Genomic DNA, 15,383 nt, shown 5'->3' on the forward strand with positions numbered 1-15,383 from the left:
TGGTACAGTTATATTGGTCCAAGATTGTCCTGACCTCTCAAATGATTATAGAGGTCATAGGTCAAACTTCTAGTGATTTTGATGAGATATTAAAGCATTCCTACTAACACCGAGGCCTTCTGGACTTACTCCTTAAAGAAGCAGTCTACAACACCCCTTCTCTTTAGAAAGAATAGTAATTCACCCAGGATTCACTATGACCTTTCAGTAAGACTTGAATCTAGAGTTCCAGGAAAAGTTTAGAGCTGGGTCTGTGATATTGTCACTTCTGTGAGATAGTGGTGGTGTTGCTGTTGCTATGTGCCACCAAGTCATCTTCAGCCTTTGGCAATCCTATGAATGAAAGCCCTCCAAAATCTGTCCATGACAGTTTTGTTCAACTTTTCCAAGTTCAAGGCTGTGGCTTCCTTTATGGAGTCACTCCAGCTCATATTTGGTCTTCCTTTTCATCTTCTAACTTTTCCTAACATGATTCTCTTCTCCAGCAAGTCCTGCCTTCTTATAATATGTCTGAAGATGACAGCCTCAGTTTTGTTATTTTTGCTTCTAAGGAAAGCTCTGGCTTGATTTGAACTAGGACCGACTTGTTTGTCTTGCTATTAGTCAGAGTATTTGCAAAGCTCTCCTGCAGCAACATGTTTTGAACGAGATGGTGGAGAGGAGCTCATATTTTTGGGGACAGGGCAGTACATTACAGTGGAGTCCATGACCAATGTAAATTAATCTTAAGTCTATTTTAGAAAGTGTAACAATTCTTTTAGCAAAAGAAATTAAATCAAAATCCAGAAGAGGGAGCCCTCTATCAAACCTACCCTTGTCTGAAACTCATAATTCATACACTCTCCTCTGAAGTTAGGAAGCATTTTAGCCAAATATCTAGATGACTTCACCCAGCATTTTCATTTCATGTTAAAGAGCATGTGGTTCAAGAACCCTGAAGCACTCCATTAGTGGATGTCATGTACATAGCACAGCAATAGCACCCAGGCACTTCTTCTTGACCTGTCCCCTAGAATGACTTAGGCCACCTCATTACGGTGTCATCTTGTTTGTGTGCTTGTTCAATCCTTTTTTTTTTTTTAATGCCACAGTTGTTCCCAAAGTAAAATTGTACTATATTACATTAAACTGGATCAATAAAACAAGAACAAAGGCAATGAAGCATCTCATTTAAAATAACTAAGAGTAAATACCCAAGGGTAGCAGACAATGCTAGTGGTCAAGAAAATATCTGGGCAAATAAAATTTGGGGTTCCATTTGTTGCTCTGCCTCAGGCAGCAAAATGTTCTGGGCAGACTCTGGTTTGGGCTACTTTCCATTCTAGTAAAGTAATTTCGAATGGTGTCCGTGCTTGCTGAAGTGTTAGTAATCCATGTTAGTTTTGCATTGTCTGCAAATCTGATAAACATTCCTCCCATTTCTATCTTTAAGCCAGGAGTGGAGAACCCATGGGCTGCATGAGCCTTGGAGGCCCTGTAGAAAGTTTCACTTCCTAGCACTCATGTGCACAAAGGAAAGCCTGGAATTTCCTTTGCTAGAGCCAGTATTAGTAGGCACATAAGCTGTTTATTCACAGGCTTCCCTAATCATAGGAATCATGCCTAGATTATGAAAGCTAGTGTGGTATAGTGGTTAAGAATGTGGTACTGGGTCTGGCTTCTAGCTCCCACTCAGTCACTGGTTACTTTGGGCTGGTCTGGGACTCTCAGCCCAACCTACTGCACAGGGTTATTGTTCTGAGAATAAGACTGAGAGGAGGTGGAGAATTATATAAGCTGTCTTGAGTTCCTTGAAAAGGAAAAAAGGATAGACATATAATAAATGTGCATATATACATATACATCAGCATATACGTTAGGCAAATGCCTGCCTGCCTGCCTGCTTTCTTTCTCTCTTGATGCACAAGTGTCCATGGTACTAACTTCTGCTTGTCTTGTTCTCACTCCCTAGTCTCAGAGGCTGTGTGAACCAGGCCTGGAGGGAGAGGCAAATGAATGGATAACAGCAACAGTGACAAAGAGGTAGATACTCTTGCCCAAGTGCCCACCAAAACTTGAACTTGGGGTGTTTTTCAGGAGTGAGTTAGTTGATGCTCTTTGATATGTATCAGAAGGGCGAAGGCGAGTATATAAGCTCCTTTATGCTCATGCATATTGCAGCTATGTGGAATTGCATTCTGACAAAGAAACTGCAAAGATTGTTGCAGAGATGGGTAGAGAAGAACTAAAAGACTCATACAAATTGTTGCAAGCCAGGGGCACCTGCATGTACAGATTCATAGGGGCAGGCTACTACTACTTGCTCCATGCAGCACCACCCACAGGACAGCAAAAGGAGAAGTATTTCCTAATATCTGAACTGGTTTGTCATTCCTTTTGACACAATGTTTAGATGGGTTGGGCTCTACCTTGGTTTTGCTGGTTGAACTAGACAGTCACTCTATTAAGATTCATTCAGACTTTCTGCTGTAGGTATAACATATATGAGGGGACATTCTTTGACATAGTGGAAGTTATACATTGCAAAAATGGTTAGCAGGTTTTTACTGAGGTACCAGAAAACTGAAATTTAAAACTACATTCCTGAAGTGTACAAGTACTTTGGAGTAAATCAGTCAATTTGAATATTTGATAGTTTAAATTTTAATACTAAGTGCTTGTTCTTGTAGCACAGTGATAATATAGATGGTAGGGAAGTGTGTAGATATAGATGTAAGATGGATTTGACATTCTGCAGCTGAGAATCCTGTAATGACTTTCTATGAGTTCCATAAAGGGTTGCATACAGTTGTGAATTAAAGGAAATGCAAAGTTAGCTTCAGAGAGTGAAAGCCCTCTGTCCTACTAAGGGAAAGACTACTTTGGGATCTGTTACTCTTTCATGGCTCTGTCAAATGTAAGATTTGGCAGGCAAAATTGCCTGTTGCTTGGAGCCCAGTACTGTAGGGTGAGATTAGATTGGTAAATTAACTTATCATTGGATGGACAGAGAGAGTGAAGGAAGCCCTCTAGCCAGATGACAGCTTGAACTGTGGAAAGTCCAAACATCATTATCATGCATCAGGGTGTCCCTAAAGGACAGAACTTGATGGTTTATGCAGAATTCTTTCCATTCCATAGATAAAACAAAGTTCCAACAAAGATAAAAGAAAGGTTATACAGCCAGGGCCTTTGCAATAATTCTTAACGTTTTCGTAAAAATACAGAGCAGTTTTATTTGTAATCGAAATGCAATCAGTGCCATGTTTCTGCTCTAACAGAGCTCATGAGATTGTCCTTAAACCAGCTGTAACTGAAAGATGTTCCTGTTGCCCACAGACAACCAGTTAACTCCCTTATATACAACTTTCTGGTCGTTTACAAGGTTACAAAGCAATTTCAAATGAAAACCAAACGCTTTGTAAAAACGCCTCCTCCCCCCTCCCCCCTTTAAAGAAAACCTCTTGTACCACAACAGATCAAGTCCTGGAAAAGGAAATGCTAAGACAGACTTCAATCTCTTGCCTCCTACTGCCTAGTTGGCTTTTTCAAAATTGAATACAGGATGCATCTATTGAGAAGAACTACACACCATTCCATTAGTTACAAAATCTATACAGTAACTGTGCTAGAGAGATTAAGAAAGCTGCTTTTATGGAGCTATTCAGAATAAAGAAGTCCTAGCTATGGGAAATATTATGCATCTTAGATTGACACATGTTGTGTTCCTCGGCTATTGTCAAAATGGCCTTTTAATATTTACATGCGAAAACATTCACAATAAATGACTAAACCCAAGGCTGCACATTCAAGTCCTCAATAGGCTAAGGGCGCAAAGAAGCTGCAGTAGGAATTGGTGCATCTCTAAAATTCTTCAATAAGAATCTCACTCAATTACATCAAAGGCTGGTTTTGATTTATGATCAGAAAACAATTATAGCATGCAAATGTCATTTCCAGGCTTCTATTGTTCAAGTGTTTACTGTTGCAAAATTCAGGTGTTTGTTCAGCATTTTGTACCCTGGGAGTCGTTGCCTCCATACTTGAGGAACTTGTCTCTTCCTTCTGCCCTTAGGATAAGCCAATCTGCTATATTTCCCCCTGAGATTCACAGTCATGGCTGCTATTTCTATCATTTGCAGCTCTTCCAGTACAATATTGCTGTTGTCATTAAGGTAAATGAGTAAATGAGTTTGGAAAGTCCATCTGTTTATAACCAGGCGTCTACAATTGACCTAGTAGAGGGATGAAGGATTGCAGAGGAGGTTAGGAACAGAACAATCACTAGACAGATATGTGTGTCACAAACTAGGCTTGTGTGATTTCCTTAAGATTTAGTCAGAAATGCACATGCATTATATGTAAGTAGGAGAATTTACATTCTCCTACATTATAAAGTAGGAGAATTTACATTTACATACATATGCCCACCTTAAATTTTTCCAGGTGTTCAAGCTCTAATATCAGTGTGTAAATAGGACTCAGTAGATGGGATGATTAGATGGCAGTCAAAGATTATTTGTTTGCAGTAGTGACCTAATTTGGACTACTCCTGGTTAGGAGTTGATCTTATGTGACTTGCAAGGCCTGATAAAAATCAAACAGTTTTAAACTCAATCCTAAGCTCTTTATCTATAGAGCTGTACTATTGAGATGATAAGACATGCTTAAGGTCTGGAATCACCTTTGCTTGAAAATTTTTTCAAAAATGAAGGTATGATGAAATTGTGATATAATACGGTACAGAATAAATGACATGGATTTGAAGCATCTGATGAAAAGCTGAAAACTTTGTCATGCTTAATATATCAGACTATTCTTGAAGCATACATGATTGTTTAGCTTTTTAAAATACCCAGACCAAAGAAAACTTGACCAAATCCTCAGTGCATGGAAACTACTGTATTTTTAATAGATGCAGGTTTGCCAAAAAAACAAAACATATAATCTTTCTGTCTGGTCTGACCAATAATAACAGATCTGTGTTTCAAACTCTCCATCCTAGGGCTCAGTTAGGGATGCACAGATGTCATAAAATTTCCATTACAGGCATCCTATGGAAGGTGGAGGGAAAATGGAGGCAAGGATCATCTTCATGCCCCTCTTGGCCTGCAAAACATTTAAATGGCCAGTTTGACTCATCTTGCCCAAAAGCTGGAGAGGAGAATGCTGAGGTCCCACCAAGATATTGTGTATACAGCACCTTTCCAGAAAATTCCATCTCTGAGGCTGCTTTTGCAACTCTGGGATAGCAACTGGTGTGGTCCTTTCCATGCCTGCTGTAAGGGCAGAGTTAGAGTGCTCGGTGCTCAGAGTTCCATTCCAACCTCAGAGACTGGGGTCTACAAGTCATAGGATCGTGCCCTTCTCCATTCTTTTCCAGCCCTTTTTCCATATTACAATTAACAACATACTAAATACATGTAACAGGAGTTACTCAAATAGGATTTTGATAGAAATGTGTGTGACTCATGCCTTCAATTGTTTTTCACATAAAGCTAAATTCCTTCTGGATGGGAATGAATTCAGATGGGAGAAAGGGGACCCATTAACACATCATCAGGTGACACAGGAGTAAGTTGCTGGAGCACTCTGGACCTTATTTTAACTTGAGATTAATAGTATATGGAAAATCAGGCACACTAGAGAGCCAGTGTGGTGTAGTGGTTAAGTGTTGGACTGCAGCTCAGGAAATCCATGTTCTAGTCCCTAGTCAGCCATGATGTTCACTGCGTGACTTTGGGTTAGTCACAGACTCTCAGTCTAAGTAACTTATTGCAAGGTAAAACTGGAGCGGAGGTGGATTATTTAAGCTGCCTTGAGTTCATTGCAGGAAAAAAGGATACATATTGATATAATAGATAAATACATAAACAAACCAGTGAGATGCATGAGTAAACAAACTTGTAAGGTATACAGTGTTACAAGTAAATAACTTGGCATGCAGGAATGTCCTATGATATGGAAAGCAAACCTGAGTTTTTAAAATGAAAGTTAATACAAATGATGAGTATGCACTTTATATGCACTGAGGAGATAAGAAGCTTCCAATGACATTGTTCTCACCATTGCAATAAGCCAGTGCAGCTTATTTTGATCATTTGAACCAAACCATTATGTGTTATATGAGACTGCTTGTATTTACTGTAAGTTCCCATTTCTTAAAATCCAAACTGTGTGTGTGTGTGTGTGAGTGAGAGAGTATGGAACATTTTTACTTTGCAAAAACATTTTATTTTTTAAAAATCAGAAATGATAATGTTGTCCAATCTATCAGCAAGGATTTCTCTCTCTTTCCATTTTTTATTTGAGTTATCAGAAAACTGAACTCTTGCTACCCCAGGAATTTAAACCTAGGGAGTTCAGTGCTCAGTGCATGACTACTCTGGGGGAACAAAAGGTACCTTTCCAATTAAAGTTAATAGAGGGATAACTTCAGACATACAAAGAGAAAAAAAGACACTTATAAGTCATGGTGAGTTCAAAAGGAAAGAATTAAGCTATACACACAAAGCATCATGGGAAGTGCTATTCAAGCTGCCATGTCAAAAAGGCTGATTAAGAGCAGTTCCAAGTCTACCTGATCACCAGGGAGTCTCACTGATAAAATTATTTCCTTCTCTAGAGAGAATCTTCCTGAACTGAACAAATGTTTCACTTTTGAATAAGGATTCATGAAAAGGAAAAAGGTGGGATAGGGAGCGGGTGTGGGGGGGGGGGGGAGAAGAAAGGTCCATATTCACGGAAGATCTAAAAAATTTGTATCTTTAGAGCTTTTATCGACTTTCAAATTCTGAATGAAATTGCAAGTTTGATGGCAGTTGACTGGGCTCAGATCTTTGGATTTCACATTCCTAAAGACTTGCATTGGTAACTAAAGGTTATCAAAGGCCTTTAAAAAAACCCATGCAGTTTCTAAATTACATGAATAATATTGTGTCTGTTTAGCCCTGAGTTCCCTATGTACTGGTTTCTAGTGGTCTAGATTAATTCTGCCCATCAGAACAGAAATGTTTGGCTAAGTTTTTATGGGCTGGATCTAGAAATACTTTCTCTGATGAAAGGAACCAATCTACTATCACCAATAATCTCTTACTTAATGCAAAGAATTATAGAAGAGCCAGACCTTTTTTTCTTAGCCTGGGGGCATTGCTAGGAGGATTGGCAGTACTTTAAGGTTTTATTGGTGTCACCTGAACTATGTCCATACACAGGTAGAATGCAAGATGCAAACTCTCATGCTCCTTTCCTGATGGCATACTTTCCAGCCCACATGGGCCCCTGAATCCTCTGCAATGTAATACGAAGTTCTGGAGCACACTTTCCACTCATGGAGTGATGCCCTTGCTCTGCCTCTGCCCCAACCCATCATGGGTAGAAAAAAAAATCTTGACTTAACCCAGGCATTGCAGCACATTGCCTGACAGTTAATAAAGCCCTCAAGATTTCCTGCCATTCTGAAAGCCTTATAAAGACAGCTAAGCATCATAATATCATAATAAGAAAAGTGTTTCTTAGATACCAGACACCTTCCTGCTCACACCTCTTTGATCTCAAGAGGCAAAGTGGAGAATAAACAGTGCAAGTCTTCTTCCGAGTATACATTCAACAGAAGTTGATGAATGTCTGGAAAACCAGCATAATGGGCATGCCATTTTCATTTGTTAAAATTGTTTGACAAGGACCTATTTTTGTTTAAGAGGTTCCCTATTCTGTTCTTCAGAAAATATGAGCAACTAAACTGGGCACTTCTTAACTCAGCTTCCAGACCAATCAAAATAAGAAAAAAACCCCCATCCTGAAAGGTTCTCTGCTTTATATTTTTAAAGGACAACTGTATAGACATTATTGGACTGGATTTGTGATTTTTGGCACTGTTATCATTTTCATTAAAAGCCTCAATTTCCATTTACCTTGCCAAAGAAAATTATTTCTGGCATCAAGGATATTATACAATATTCTGTACATTTTAGGGATTTAAGCACTTATATGGAAAATGTAAGAGCTGTTAGAAAGCATGGGGGCATATCTAAGAATAAAAATTGACCTGATTGAAATGACAGGCCAGTGTTTTCTTATCATTATTTTTTATCTGTATCTTTCTGAATGTTTAACTCCATTTTGAATCAAGACACAGACTGATGATCAATGGAAGATGATCAATTGCAATTTTGTAGGACTTCATAGTTAAACAGACTTGCTTTGTTTGAACATACAGACTTCAATTTTTTCCAACACTGTCTCAGGAACATTACAGCCCTGATCCAATAAAGCAGTGGGCTAAGGATTACTTTCAATTAGACATATTCCCAAGTAATACTAGTGGGATCAGCCTGTACTACCTGTCCAAGCCACTTAATATCTAGAGATCTACTATCTCTAAAGTGCTATTTAATACCAATATAAAGATGTAGATGCAACTATAGAAACTATCACTACCATTTAAATGAAAATGCAGTAGATCTTGCCATAGCGGAATAAACCATGACATGTTGGCCTGCTCAATTTGCTTCCAGGGTGATGAGCAGCCTCAAGATTCCTCCTTTTTAACATGATTCTTCATCTTTAAACTCAGCGAGGATAAGACAACCTTTCAAAGACAGGTCACATTCACATAGGGGGCTTATTCCCTGCAAATATTTATTTTTATTTATTCATTTGGGGTATTTCCAACCTGTCCAATTCCTGCACATCTCTGGATGGCTTACAGGACTGTCTTCTGGAAAACAGGTGACATCGCAAGGCCAAAACATCTAAAGGACACAATTTATTCCCTCCCTATTTTAGGATATAGTTTAAAACAGTGGTTTCTGAATCATGCTTCCTGAGGACCCTTCGTTTCCCTGGAAGCATAACAGGAATTCCTCAGATGCAAGATCAGTGCCAGTCCGTCTTCTGCTGCCGCCATGCATAGACACAGGGGTGTTCTCAGCTTATGTGCTAGAGTTGGGGGTCCAACAGGTCTGACTGCTCCCTGGCCTAGAGCACTGGTCAGAATCATGTGCAATGTATGGAGATTGCATGTCAGATACGCACAAATTCCTTGGTGGATAGGTTGAAGTGGAAAGGGTTTCCTGAAGGTAGAAAGCTTGAAAAATCACTGATTCAGTACAGATAAAAAAAAGATGATACCCAGTTCTGGATAAATAGGGATGGATAGAAAATACCCCCGCCCTTTTTTTTTTTTTTGCATTTAGCAACTGAAACATAAAGGAAGAGCCATTTGCTCCTCAACTTACCTGTTAGGTCCTGTCAGTTTTAGAGAACTGCCTTCAAATGGGAAAATGCAAAATTAATAACCGATGTGCTTTTCCAATTGGATGCCATTTATACATTTTGAACTGGGCTTTGGCTTTCTTCACATTTAGTATTTTAAAATCAAGACTCTGCCAAAACATAAGCTTTTATGTTATTTAAACGTGCAAGCAAGGTCTTTAAAGCTGGCGCCTGTTTTCATTGGAAACCTAGTCTTGTTTTTTGGTGGGAACAATTGGCATGTTTTTCCTCTCTCTTTCTCTCTCTATATATATCTCTACAACTGTAAACCTATTAAGTATAAAATGAAATGTCTTGCCTTCTAAGTACATGAAGCCTTAACTTTTACTGTTTCATGCACCTCAACTGCAACTGTGTATTAAGAGGATCTGAGAGAACATTATCTGCTGTTTTTCCACTGTGGCCCTCTCAGTCCTCCACAGTGCCTACATGTGACCATTTTGATTTCTCATGTGAGTAGAATACCAAAACCATCAGTCAAGGAACATGCACTAATAACATCCTGAATTTCCTCTTAAGATTTGTCCTGACACTATTTTCTTTTGATAAAGAAGCCAAGAGAAATTACACACAATGTGATGAATTTCCTCACTTTAACAAAGTAACTAGATGAAGGTTTTCTTTAAAGAATAAAAATCGCTTTAAATGGTAGCATGCCAGAGTGATTAAATGAACTCAAATTGTGCTATATTAAAACTGAAGGACTTAAATGCTATCAAAAAGTCAATTTCACTTCAAGGATTTATCCCATGGATTCCTTCCAAAAGGAAATGTTTTATGGCTCTTTTAACATTTGGCAATGGAGCTTTTAAGGGATCAGGGTGCAAGCTAATTCTTTCGTGAACCCATCTTTTGGACATGTAGATGCAAAATAGATCCGAATCTTGTCTGTACTGGAGCTCAAGCTGCTTCATAACTACTGTGCTATTCTGGGGTATAATATTCTGGAAAGTTTTCCTGCTCACAATTTGCAATGGGAACACAGAAACTGTGTAAGGGTAGTGGGAGCTATTTCAGGGCCAGCATCAAGGCTAAGTAAGGTTCACCTCCTACCAAGAGCTCGCACTTCAATAGGATCCAGTGGGGAAGAATCCACTCTTAATCTTTGGCGCCTACCTGTTCATCTCCCTCTCTGATGGCATTCACAGTGGTGGCAAAAAGGAGGAGGAGCAGATGACCTTGCCTACTTGCTCACTGATTCTCTGCCTGTCAAGCAAACAAGTAAGTATAAATAAGCTGAGGAATAAAAACAGTGGGTGACAATGGCAATGAGAAAGTAGATTCACCAAAGGAGAGGGCCCATTGAGAGTTCAACAACATGATAACGTACTCTCAAGGGTTCAGTGTGGGCTGTTGTTCACAACCAACAACAAAGGGTTCCCTTCATGGGTAATTGGTTAATAAACCATGGCTTGTTAGTGAAGCTGGTTCAAACAACACAATAACCTATGTTTCAACAACTCATTTCATTAACAACCCTCACTCAAAACATACTCAACCCTGTGTGGGTTATTTTGTTGTCTGAACCCAATCAGTATCTTGCTCAAGGGCCTCAAAAAATGGGAGGTGGCACTGGTGGCTTCCATTAATTTCAGTGAGAATTGCACCCAGACAACCACCAAGTGAGTTGTACAATTTCCATTTATTTATTCTTCTGGCTGTTGTCAGATGCTGCAGTGTAGAATTATTTTTCTGTCCTGACATGTTTTCAGTGGCTGGGATAAGAAGAAAGTGAGCATTTCTTGTTTTAATTGTTAAATAGTTGCATGCAGTTTTTAAAATGGTGGTATATTAATTGGACTGCCTTATAATGTTTTCCGAGATTAGGCTGGGGTGGTCACCTGGTAGCCCTCAGGCTAATTCATCCCTTGAAACTATTTTATCCATTTGTGTATATAATACTTGGGGCTGTGCTGGAGCATATGCATAACTAAACATATGTGTAAACTTCAGAGCTCAGCATGTGTAGAGGCCACACTGCAAATCTTGTCTGGTGTGGAGACTGAGTTGTGTGAAGAAATATACTCTTCTTCATCTCCACCCAGGTGTTATCTGGAGAATATTCCCCAGGCTTTGGTTCTGTGCTTTTTGTTTTTTTCTCACCATTGCCAGTGGCTATGCATCTTGACTGTCCTCCTCATACCTTGTTGTTTCACAAAAATGGGCGGCATCTGTATTCTTATATTCTCAAGACATTGTTCAGGCAGATTTCCTGAACTCATGAGGGCATCGGGTGTGTGCTGACAGAGGGCAGAATATGCTGCCTTGTCCCCTACGAATCCAGACAAGCCATTTCCACCCGCCTCAGTTCAGGCCATGCAAAGCTGAACCATCTGAAAAAGTGTCCTACTTGTATTCAGTTGGATGCAAGTAGAAAGGCCTGCCTCTCTCTGGGGCAAACATGTTAGGAGCAGGAGGCCCTCCTCTCTCCCTCATTGAGTTTGTTGCCCTCGACTTATGGAGGGTGGCTTTCTGAAGAGGAGAGCTGCCTTATTGCTGTCCACATGAGCCAGAATGTTGGAAAACTGTGCGGAGAGCCTCCATGGATAGAGGCAGCTCTTCTTTTCAGTCAGTCGCCCTCCATAGGTTGTGGATGACAAAAATGATGAGAGGGCAGGGCTTGAGTGCTTCTCACCTTTTTGGTTCAGGTTCAAGTTGAGAATGTCTGAATGGGGTTGAATTCTCTGTGCTGATAAAGCAGGGTCCATAAACAGGACATGAAAAGCACACTTTCAAACAATCATGAGAAAAAGTCCCTTTCAGACCTTGCCAGTTCAACATGGCAAAGTCAGGACTGAGGGAGGCAGGGGCAAAGCCCTCACATGCTCAGCCAGAGTTTTCTGTTCACCAAATGGTGGTTCGGGGCAGAAGTATATTCTAGCTATTCCTTTTGTGGAGATGATAGTCACATAGAAATAAGAAAGTAAATGCCTTCTAAGAGTAAGCATTTCAAACTCCTGGAGGTCATGCACACAGGATGCCAAGGCATTGCATACAAAATACAAAGAGATAAAACCCCTCAAACATACAAACTGTGTACCCGGAATATGTTAAAAAGGGATGGAAAGTGATTTTTGAGGTGTTGCCAGTTGTGTGGACTGACCCTATACAAGTACAGTCTGTACATGACTAGGAACCATGCAAAGCATAGTTTGGAGTGGGGCCTGCCACTGCTATCTTGCTCATCTCCCTCATTCAAACATACCCATCACAAGGCTTTTGAGTGGCTGAAGATGACTCTGAAGTGAGAAGTGTTTGCCCTTCTTGTACACAAATTTAAACTTAACTTTGTGTGTGTGTGTGACCCAGACTTCAGGCCTCTTTGATAATGACCTGTCACCATGAGTTTGGATTATTCACCCAGGAAGTCTCAGAGGCATTGAATCTACCAGAAGTCCCCACAGACTCTCAGCAGCAAAAGTTAGCACTTTGGTGGCTGCAGCTCAGACTTTTGCAAGAGAAGCCTGAATTGTCCCATCAAATATCCAAGCCTTTGGCAGTTCCTCACTGCAGAAGGCAAGAGGTATTAATCTGATACTTGTTGACAGTAGAAAAGGACACAGCTCCAGGGCACTGCCCCTTTAATTTCCCGCCCTTTGTTTAAACTGTGGGGCAAGCAGGTGAATGGTGTTATTAAGGATTCCCTTGAATTCAGGTGAGCAGTGAATGTCATTGTTTCCATTCCTGTTATTAGTGGGAGCTTTCCTAGACCCTGCAGTACTTAAGTGAGGTCTGTTCCTGGTTCCATTTCTTGCTCCCTGCTCCTTTTTGCAGGCCCTGCAAAAGGAGCCTAGGACAGTTCTCCTCAGACCTTGCTTAGCACCTGACAGACTTCCAGCCTGGCTGGAACAAACTAACTAGGTGATTCTACAGTATGCATGTAGTGTAGAATTGCCCTACTTTATTCACTAATGCATCACATGGCATCCATACAACATCATTTAGCATTTTTCCTGTGGTCTACCTGTCTGTCTTTCCACCACAGTAAGTTTGACTCTTTTTTTCTTTCTTTCTGAAGATTGGAAGAATAGCACAACATCTGCATTTGTAAATGCATTTAGTATGACTCTTCCATTTTTGTTTTTGTTTTTAAATGGGTGAAGGGCCATGTAGTTGTTTAGCAGGAAATATTGAAGATTTGTATAGGCAGTCGAGGAGGCAGCCTATGAGAATAAGAAGAAGACCTAGTGACAAAGTTAATTAAAAGATGAACAAATAGGTGAATTTAACAACAGGGTGAAGGCAGTCTACCCTTCTCCCTTTCTAAAGTAAGTAACTTAGCTTTTCAGGTAAACAAAGACCATCTTAAAAGACACACACAGGCATGGAGGTAGGGAGCTTGCAGAAATGTGTGACCTGTCAGTACATAGCTGTTTGCTTGCGGACAAAAGTTATGGGCAAGTGCTCACAACAATGAATTCTTAGCTCTCAGGGAACAAATAGGCTTCTTTGATGCCAAGGTGGTTGACCTGGAAAAACTGAGAGAGGAAGAAAGGATGGTGGATGTGGCCACTGAGGGCATGCTTGGCATTTTCTGTGGTCACAGAGGCAAGTACTGGGAAGGAGTGTGTTACTCCAAGGGAAAGGCAAATTATCCCTTAGAAGGGACCTGTTTCTGAGGGATGAACAAATGTGTTCTCATGCAAGGGATCTAACTTCAAAACTTCCTTCTACTAGGCAGTTTAATAATTAGAGACATTGGATGGCTTGGTTTGTGATAGGCATGTAGACCACATGGTGACTTATCTGACTGATGTGGATGCCACAAGTACCTATATCACCTGGCAGTGAGTGATGGGCTGGAGTTAGCGGTCTTTCTGCACATTGGCACTGAACATGTCTGGAAGTGTGGTCATGAAATTTTGGAAGACACATTTTAGTTGATCTGTAGGAAGCTGAAAGTTAGGAAACCCAAGAAATGCTACTTGGTCTTGGCACATAGCCTGTTAGAGATGCATAGCTGAGGAGTCACCATTTATAAATGAGAAGAAAGTCTAGGGAGAAGAGACTTACATTTGTTAGGCACTGGGGAATACTTTGGAACAACCAGGACTTCTGCCTGAACCAGAAAGGAACCATGCTGCTGGCACCTAACATCAAAAAGGTGGCAAAGCATCCTTTAAACTAACACCTGGGGTAAAGCTGACAGTCGAGTTTCTGGTCAGGATGATCTCTAGAGCATGATGAGGGTGAAAATGTATTTGATTGGTTAAATGCTGATGGGGTAGAAAAAGACCATGAAGTTACAGAGGATCTTCAGATATATTCTAATATGTCTATTCTGTGCTATGGGTTTAACTGGCATCATTTGGGCACCTTTGTTCAAATATAATTTTTTGTTGAGACCCTCAGAACACTGCAGAGTCAGCGTTTCTTGGACAGAGTGGCTGCGTATCCTCTAACATTGGGCAGTCCTCCTTTGAAGAGCTGCCTTCTGTTTGAAGGATTGACCTTTTAAAGATGGACAACCAGAGGAACTGTGCTCAGCAGCAGTTAATACCTGAATAGCAAACCAGAGGTAATCTTCTCACATTCTTCCACACTACAAAGGAATTTACTGTATTTTTATTTAAACTACAATAATTATGTTAAGATTTGCACCAATACATATAAATTAACCAATTGACATTTTATGTAAATCATGGTCCTCCTTTTTTGGTGGTGTTTTCTTTTTTGTTTGTTTTGTTTTTGGTAGTTCATAAATGGTTTCCTCCTTGATTCAGATACGGATGTTTGGAGAAAACAGGCAGATGTCATGATGTGTCTTTTTTGGAGAAAACAGGCAGATGTCATGATGTGTCTTTTTTGGAGAAAACAGGTAGATGTCATGATGTGTCTTTTTTGGAGAAAACAGGCAGATGTCATGATGAAACTTTTTTGACCTGCTCATTGTTTTTGCTTGGGTATCCCTCACACTGTTGTCTTAGCCCTGATCTGGCTATGGTCTGGTCTGGTTTGTATATACTTCCTTGTAAGTCTTTCCTAACATGATTCTGTGTTCTGCTCTAACATTCATCCTAAGATTCCAGGGCTAGAATTTGTTTATCTTATATCTATTATATTTATACCCTGCCTTTACTCTCCAATGTGGTTTACAGAATCCATTACCACCTCTCTATTTTATCCTC

The 15,383-nt window shown here is 40.1% G+C and overlaps 1 protein-coding gene across 4 annotated transcripts in view; it reads left to right on the plus strand.

The window, feature by feature from the left end:
- The first annotated feature begins 1,957 nt into the window (after nt 1-1,957).
- GLI3 (GLI family zinc finger 3) overlaps nt 1,958-15,383 on the plus strand; it is a 476,769-nt gene continuing 463,343 nt past the window's right edge. For all 4 annotated transcript variants that reach the window (XM_044454104.1, XM_044454087.1, XM_044454118.1 and 1 more), the window contains exon 1: nt 1,958-2,022. The gene's annotated coding sequence lies outside the window, so the exon portion shown is untranslated. The remainder of the gene's footprint in view (nt 2,023-15,383) is intronic.

This window comes from Varanus komodoensis, unplaced genomic scaffold (assembly GCF_004798865.1).
Source record: "Varanus komodoensis strain SLA01 unplaced genomic scaffold, ASM479886v1 scaffold10, whole genome shotgun sequence".
NCBI classification, from domain to species: domain Eukaryota; kingdom Metazoa; phylum Chordata; class Lepidosauria; order Squamata; family Varanidae; genus Varanus; species Varanus komodoensis.